Below are 8,596 nucleotides of genomic sequence, written 5' to 3' on the forward strand. Positions count from 1 at the left end.
TGAAAAAGAAGTGCATGTCACTTCTTGGGACGTTTTTGGAGCCATTTTTCATTGACTCTATAGAAAAACAGCTCCAAAAATGGCCGTTAAAAACGCGACTTTGATTTAAAAAAGTCTGAAAATCAGGAGCGGTTTTCCCTTGATAACGTATTTTCAGACGTTTTTTATTTTGTGTGTGCACATACCCTAATAAATGAGGATCATTGTCTCCGTGGGGCATTTACAAGAAGCAATTATTGGGATAAATGATTTAGCTTTCTGCTCATTAGGTGTTCAATAAAGACTTTGCAAAAGGAACATGGTTTTTATGTCTTTCACCTGTAGTTACCACATGGCTAAAAACCGTATCACAAAGTCGTGGCGATTTGTGGTAAAACCAAGTGCGATAATGGCTGCGTAGCACACAACTGTTATGTGTCCGGACAGCACACAGGCTCATTAAAGTTCAAAAATAAAAATCCCTCTATGGGATTAAAAAAAAAGTAAATAAAAACAAAAAGTAATGTTAAATTTTTTTTTACAAAAAATAAACTTTGAAAATATAAGTCCCACAACATGAAATAATATACGCATATTTGGTGTCGCCACGTCCGTAACAACCTCTACAATAAATTTATAATGTTATTTATGATGATCGATGTATGGTGTAAAAAAAAAAAAAGAAAACTGCATTGGAACTGCTTTTTTTTCCTACATTTTTGAGAAAAATAACAATGTATAAAAATTAAACGATAATGTAAATGTAACAAAAAATGGTACCTACTGGGTGCAGCTGGAGACTGTTGCGTGCGGGCATATACCGCTTGAGACTATATTGTGTCTCCACCCTCGGAATAGACCTCCAATAATGGCACCAATATTATCACAAATGCTTGGATTGTGAGACGCACTTGCTGGTAGGTATTGCTTAAAGAGGCTCTGTCACCAGATTTTGCAACCCCTATCTGCTATTGCAGCAGATCGGCGCTGCAATGTAGATTACAGTAACGTTTTTATTTTTTAAAAACGAGCATTTTTGGCCAAGTTATGACCATTTTTGTATTTATGCAAATGAGGCTTGCAAAAGTCCAAGTGGGCGTGTTTAAAGTAAAAGTCCAACTGGGCGTGTATTATGTGTGTTACATCTGGGTGTGTTTACTACTTTTACTAGCTGGGCGTTCTGACGAGAAGTATCATCCACTTCTCTTCAGAACGCCCAGCTTCTGGCAGTGCAGACACAGCGTGTTCTCGAGAGATCACGCTGTGTCGTCACTCACTTCCTGCCCCAGGTCCTGCATCGTGTCGGCCACATCGGCTACAGTTGATTCTGCAGCAGCATCAGCGTTTGCAGGTAAGTAGCTACATCGACTTACCTGCAAACGCCGATGCTGCTGCAGAATCAACTGCAGCCTCTGGTGCCGATGTGTCCTCGCTCGTCCGACACGATGCAGGACCTGGGGCAGGAAGTGAGTGACGTCACAGCGTGATCTCTCGAGAACACGCTGTGTGTCTGCACTGCCAGAAGCTGGGCGTTCTGAAGAGAAGTGGATGATACTTCTCGTCAGAACGCCCAGCTAGTAAAAGTAGTAAAAACGCCCCGATGTACGCACATAATACACGCCCAGTTGGACTTTTGCAAGCCTCATTTGCATAAATACAAAAATGGTCATAACTTGGCCAAAAATGCTCGTTTTTTAAAAATAAAAACGTTACTGTAATCTACATTGCAGCGCCGATCTGCTGCAATAGCAGATAGGGGTTGTAAAATCTGGTGACAGAGCCTCTTTAAAGTCACCACATGCTCCATTGGTAACTATCTGTTGTAATCCTGACTTCCCTCCCGGGTTACAGATGCGAACGTTCCAGTGGTGGGTAAACAAAGGATTTTATAGGATTAGAGACTTTTTTGTATGGCGTGATATGAAGACCTTGGAGTTTTTCAAAGAGACCCACTCCCTCCCTGGTTCTGAATTCTTCAGAAATCGTCAGCTCCAACATTTCTTAGGCTGAGTTCACACGAGCACATTAACGTCCGTAATGGACGGACGTATTTTGGCCGGAAGTCCCGGACTGAACTCAGTGCAGGGAGCCGGGCTCCTAGCATCATAGTTATGTACTACACTAGGAGTCCCTGCCTCGCTGCAGGACAACTGTCCCGTACTGTAATCATGTTTTCAGTACGGGACAGTAGTTCCACGGAGAGGCAGGGACTCCTAGCATCGTACATAACTATGATGCTAGGAGCCCGGCTCCCTGCACTGAGTTCGGTCCGGGACTTCCGGCCGAAATACGTCCGTCCATTACGGACGTTAATGTGCTCGTGTGAACCCAGCCTTACTCTCATGGAAGGCTAAATTTGAGGACGTGTCCACTATGACTTCCCTAGAGAGACTATGCCTATTTCCTCTTTCTGGAGGGAAGATCTCGTCTATTTATTCAGGGTTGGTTACTCCCAGTAATAAATTATCTTATATGACTAGATGGGAGTAGGAGCTTGGGAGGGAGTTGGATCTTAATCAATGGCGGGATATGGCGTTCCAGGTGTCTAAAATGTCCATTAACACTTACTTAATTGAAGCTGTATATAAGGTTCTGCTTCGATGGTACATGGTTCCCTCCAGGCTCTCTAAGATCTATCCCTCTTATGATTCGAGTTGCTTTCGAAATTGTGGACATGAGGGTACCTTCCTCCATATTTGGTGGGATTGTCCTATAGTGGTGGGCTTTTGGATGGAGATATTTGATTTTATCGGGTCTCTAACCAACAGCTTGGTCCCAGTGGATGTCTCTGTTGCTTTACTCAAAGAGGATCTGTCACCACATTATCAGTGCCCTGTCTCCTACATAAGGAGATCGGCGCTGTAATGTAGGTGACAGTAATGCTTTTTATTTAAAAAAACGATCTATTTTCACAACGTTATGAGCGATTTTGGTTTATGCTAATGAGTTTCTTAATGCCCAAGTGGGCGTATTTTTACTTTCGACCAAGTGGGCGTTGTACAGAGGAGTGTATGACGCTGACCAATCGGCATCATGCACTCCTCTCCATTCATTTACACTGCACTAGCGATATAGATATATCGCTATGTGCAGCTACTTACACAAGCCCTAACATTACTAGTGTCCTGATAATGAATACACATGACCATCCAGCCTGGACGTCATGTGTACTCAGAATCCTGACACTTCTGAATCTTTTCTGTGAGATTTACAGCAACGGAAACGAAATCTCGTTTACCTCCGTAATCTCGCGAGATTTCGTTTCCCATGCTGAAATCTCACAGAAAAAAGTCAGAAGTGTCAGGATTCTGAGTACACATGACGTCCAGGCTGGATGGTCATGTGTATTCATTATCAGGACACTGGATTAACGTTAATCAAGCAGAATCGCTGTGTATGTGGCTGCAGATCATGTTCTAGTAAGAACGCGATTCTGCAGTGTAAATGAATGGAGAGGAGTGCATGATGCCGATTGGTCAGCGTCATACACTCCTCTGTACAACGCCCACTTGGTCGAAAGTAAAAATACGCCCACTTGGGCATTAAGCAACTCATTAGCATAAACCAAAATCGCTCCTAACGTTGTGAAAATAGATTGTTTTTTTAAATAAAAAGCATTGCTGTCACCTACATTATAGCGCTGATCTCCTTATGTAGGAGATAGGGCACTTATAATGTGGTGACAGAGCCTCTTTAATGGTTCACTGCCCCCGATGTCTGGGCACCTCAAACGATTGATTCGTTATGTACTGTTGGCGGACAAATTGGCTATTGCTCGATCTTGGCGTACCATCACGATCCCTATGGACTTAGTTAGGAATAAACTATCATGAATAATGATTAACCCCTTAATGACCGCCGATAAGCCTTTTCACGGCAGCCACTAACGGGCTTTATTCTGATGCAATAGCCTTTCTACGGCGCTGCATCGGAATAAGTAAACAGAGCAGGGAGCCGATAAATGTCCCTGCTCTCAGCTGCCAGATGTAGCTGAGGGCTGGGAGCGTCACTGCTCGAACGTGTGAGATCGATATAAGTATCGATCTCACCTGTTTAACTCCTCAGATGCGGTGCGCAATAGCGTAAGATCGCCGAGTGTCTGTGTTTCCAATGGCAGCCGGGGGCCTAATAAAGGCCCCCAGGTCTGCCTATAGTGAATGCCTTCTAGGTCATGCTGGAGGCATGTCCTAGCAGATGTCTGTCCGTTTTAAACGGCCAGGCAGTAATACACTGCAATACAAAAGTATTGCAGTGTATTATAAAAGCGATTGGATGATCGCATATTAAAGTCCCCTAGTGGGACTAGTAAAAAAGTGAAAATTAAGTTTAATAAAGTTAATAAAAAAAAATGTGAAAAAAAAAAGAAAAACCCACTTTTTCCCCTTACAAACTGCTTTACTATTAAAAAACGAAAATAAAGTAAAAAAGTTACACATATTTGTTATTGCCGCGTCCGTAACGACCCCGACTATAAAGCTGTTACATTATTTAACCCGCACGGTGAACGCCATAAAAAATAAAATAAAAAACAATGGAAAAATTGCTGTTTTCTGTTAATCCTGACTTAAAAAAAATTTAGATAAAAAGTGATCAAAAAGTCGCATCTACTCCAAAATGGTACCAATAAAAACTTCAAGTCGTCCCGCAAAAAAAATGTCCTCATACAACTGCATCGGTGGAAAAATAAAAACGTTACGGCTCTTCAAATATGGAGACACAAAAACAAATAATTTTGTAAGTAGTAAAACATACAAAATCCTAACAAATTTGGTATCTTTGCAATCGTAACAACCCGTTGAATTAAGTTGAATAAAGTTATTGTGTTATTTATACCACACGGTAAACGACGTAGATTTAGAACACAAAAAAAGAGTGGTGAAATTTCAGGTTTTCTTCTATCCCCCCCAAAAAAAGTTAATAAAAGTTAATAAATAAATTATATGTACCCCAAAATGGTGCTATTAAAAAGTACAATTTGTCCCACAAAAAACAAGATCTTATACAGCTAAGTAGACGCAAAAATAAAAAAGTCTATAGCTCTTCGAATGTGACGATGGAAAAACGTAAAAAATTGCTTGGTCATTAGGGCCCAGAATGCAAGCGGGGGGAAGGGGTTAATGATCAGCTTCACAGTCAGCTCCTAGATCGACAGGTTCAATTCGACAAGACTTGGGCTCCATGGAAACGATATTTGGCCATTTAATGTACCCTCCTCTGTCTCCCTGTGTGTCTCCCGGTCTCCCTCTACCTTTCTGTCTTCCTTTCTTCCTCCCTTTCAGTGCTTCCTCCTTCTTTTCCTTTTCTACTGTTAGGTTCTTATTTTATTTACTGCACAACTAAGCGCATACTTATGTTTACGGGTGTATCCGGCTTATTGCGGGTCATGAGCTGATGCATCATATTCCGCGTTATTCATGCTTGAATTGTGAGATGCTTATAGCAATGTATTGACTCTCTCTGTTCTGTCGTGATGATGCATCTTTCATATTATTTGTCACTAGAATGTTTTACTTGTGCCGCTGCAGTGACATGTTGGTCATTGAGGTGGCTATTTTGTATGTTGGTTGTGTTTCCAGTATTGCCAAATTAATAAAAAAGTTGCACTAAAATGGTACCTACATAAAGTACAACTCGTCCCGCAAAAAACAAAGTCTCATACAGCTACGTTGGACAAAAAATTATAAAGTTATGAGCGCCGGGATGCAAAGAGGGAAATATAAAAAAGTTGTTCGGTTCTCAAAGCGCAGCTCAGACCGACTGGAGCCAAACCCAGACAACAGCGGGTTCCATCTTCTAAAAATCAATGGCTAAATATTTTATGTGCCTCATGGGAAATTATCATTCACGACTCTAGAGATTTACAAAGACAAATCACTAATAAGGGCCAGTTCACACAGAGTTTTTTTGACACGTTTTTTTTAAGCGGAAACCGCATCGGAAAACACCCCAAAAAACGGCCGAAAATGCCTCCCAATGATTTCAATGGGAGGCCGAGGCATTTTTTTCCCGCGAGCAGAAAAACCGGCTCGCGGGAGAACGAAGGGACATGCCCTATCTTTGGGCGTCTACGCCTCTGACCTCCCATTGACATCAATGGGAGGCAGAAAAAGCGTATTTCGCGGCGATTTATGCCTGTGGCGCTCAATGGCCGCAGGCGAAAAACACCACGAAACTGCAGGCAGAGGAAAATTTGCCTCAAAATTCCAAAAACTCAGTGTGAACCAGCCGTAGGCCTTATTCACATGGACGTAACGCTGCGCTTTGCGCGTGAAAAAGGTCTGTGTGTCAGCAGCGTATGATGCGTGGCTGCGTGATTTTCGCACAGCCGCCATCATTATGACACTCTGTTTTTATGTTTACAAACAGAAAAGCACGTGGTGCTTTTCTGTTTTCATTCATTCTTTTTACTGCTGTTGCGCGAATCACGAGCGGCACCTGGAAGTGCTTCCGTGTGCCGAGCGCGATTTGCACGCACCCATTGACTTCAATGGGTGTGTGCTGCGCGAAACACGGGCAAGTATAGGACATGTCGTGAGTTTCACGCAGCGCACATACGCTGCGTGGAATTCACTGACAGTCTGAATGGCCCCATTCACTTACATAGGTCCGTGCGATGGGTGTGAAAATCATGCGCGTATCACGGACGTATAACACGTTCATGTGAATAAGGCCTTAGGGTATGTTCACACGCAAACTCAAAAACCTCTGAAAATATGGAGCTGTTTTCAAGGGAAAACAGCTCCTGATTTTCAGACGTTTTTTAAGCCACTCGCGATTTTCGCGGTGTTTTTCTCAGCGTTTTTACGGCCGTTTTTGGAGCTTTTTTCAATAGTCTATGAAAAACGGCTCCAAAAACGTCCCAAGACGTGACCTGCACTTATTTTTCGCGGCCGCGTAAAAAAACGCCACATCAGAACAGAACGCTGTTTTTCCCATTGCAATCAATGGACAGATGTTTGGAGGCGTTCTGCTTCCAATTTTTCGGCCGTTTTTCAACCGTTTCCGGCTCGAAAAACGGCTGAAAATAGCCCGTGTGAACATACCCTTAGGGCAGATTCAGACGAACGTTGTGTTTTTGCGCGTGCAACAACGCAGCGTTTTGCGCGCGCAAAAACCACTTGACAGCTGCATGTGTCATCCGTGTATGATGCGCGGCAGCGTGATTTTCGCGCAGCCGCCATCATAGAGATGAGGCTAGTCGACGCCCGTCACTGTCCAAGGTGCTGAAAGAGCTAACTGATCGGCAGTAACTCTTTCAGCACCCTCGACAGTGAATGCCGAACACAATATTGAGAAACCTGTTAAAAAAAAGAAAAAGTTTGTACTTACCGAGAACTTCACTCCCGGCCGTTGCCTTGGTGACGCGTCCTTGGTGACGCGCCTCTCTTGACATCGGGCCCCACCTCCCTGGATGAAGCGGCAGTCCATGTGACCGCTGCAGCCTGTGCTTGGCCAGTGATTGGCTGGAGCTGTCACTTGGACTGAATTGTCATCCCGGGAGGTCAGACTGGAGGAAGAAGCCGGGAGTTATCGGTAAGTCAGAACTTCGTTTTTTTTTTACAGGTTCATGTATATTGGGATCGGTAGTCACTGTCCATGGTGCTGAACCAGTTTAACTCTTTCAGCACCCTGGACAGTGACTATCTCCTGACGTCGCGTACCGGACATTTTTTTGCCGGGTTCGGCCAAAACGAGTTCGGCCGAACCCGGTGAAGTTCTGTTCGGTTGTCCGGGTTCGCTCATCTCAAAGACACCCCGTTTGGATGTTTGGAAACAGAAAAGCACGTGGTGCTTTTCTGTTTACATTCATCCTTTTGACAGCTGGTGCGCTGTTTCAGTCGGTTTGCACGGAAGTGCTTCCGTGCGACCTGCGTGGTTTTCACGCACCCATTGACTTCAATGGGTGCGTGATGCGCGAAATATGCGGAGATATTGAACCTGTTGCGTTTTGTACGCAGCGAACAAACGCTGCGCAAAAATCACGCACTGTTTGAACTGCCCCATTGACTTCTATAGGGCTGTGCGTGGCGCACGAAAAAAACGCGGCCTGCACGCACGAAAATCACGCTAGTGTGAATCCCCCTTTACAGTGAATGTCAATCACATTTTTACAAACTGATCATTTATCAGAACGACTCAATAGATTTTAGTAAATTGCATGCCATTGTTTTGGTGTCATTATCGGTTTTATTGCTTAACATATATGTATTACACTATATTTTCAGGCAGCGTAAAAAGCTTGTATTAGGCTATGTTCACACGGCAAACCAAAAACGGCTGTAAAATACGAAGCTGTTTTAAGCGAAAACAGCCCCTGATTTTCAGCTGTTTTTTAAGCAACTTGCGGTTTTTGCTGCGTTTTTTACAGCCGTTTTTGGAGCTGTTTTTCTATTGAGTCAATGAAAAACGGCTCAAGAAGTGACATGCACTTCTTTTTTACGCGCCGTTTTGAAAAACGGCTGCGTAAAAAAATGCCGTTTTTCTGGACGTTTACGGTCTGTGTGAACATACCCTTTCCCCTCAAAACGCCCTTGAAATATGTCTGCAGGTACATGCAATTAAATTACAGCGATACTTGCGTTTTTTGCTGCTGTATTGAGCTGATTATTGTGCGTTT

Source organism: Rhinoderma darwinii, chromosome 3 (assembly GCF_050947455.1).
Source record: "Rhinoderma darwinii isolate aRhiDar2 chromosome 3, aRhiDar2.hap1, whole genome shotgun sequence".
NCBI lineage: Eukaryota > Metazoa > Chordata > Amphibia > Anura > Rhinodermatidae > Rhinoderma > Rhinoderma darwinii.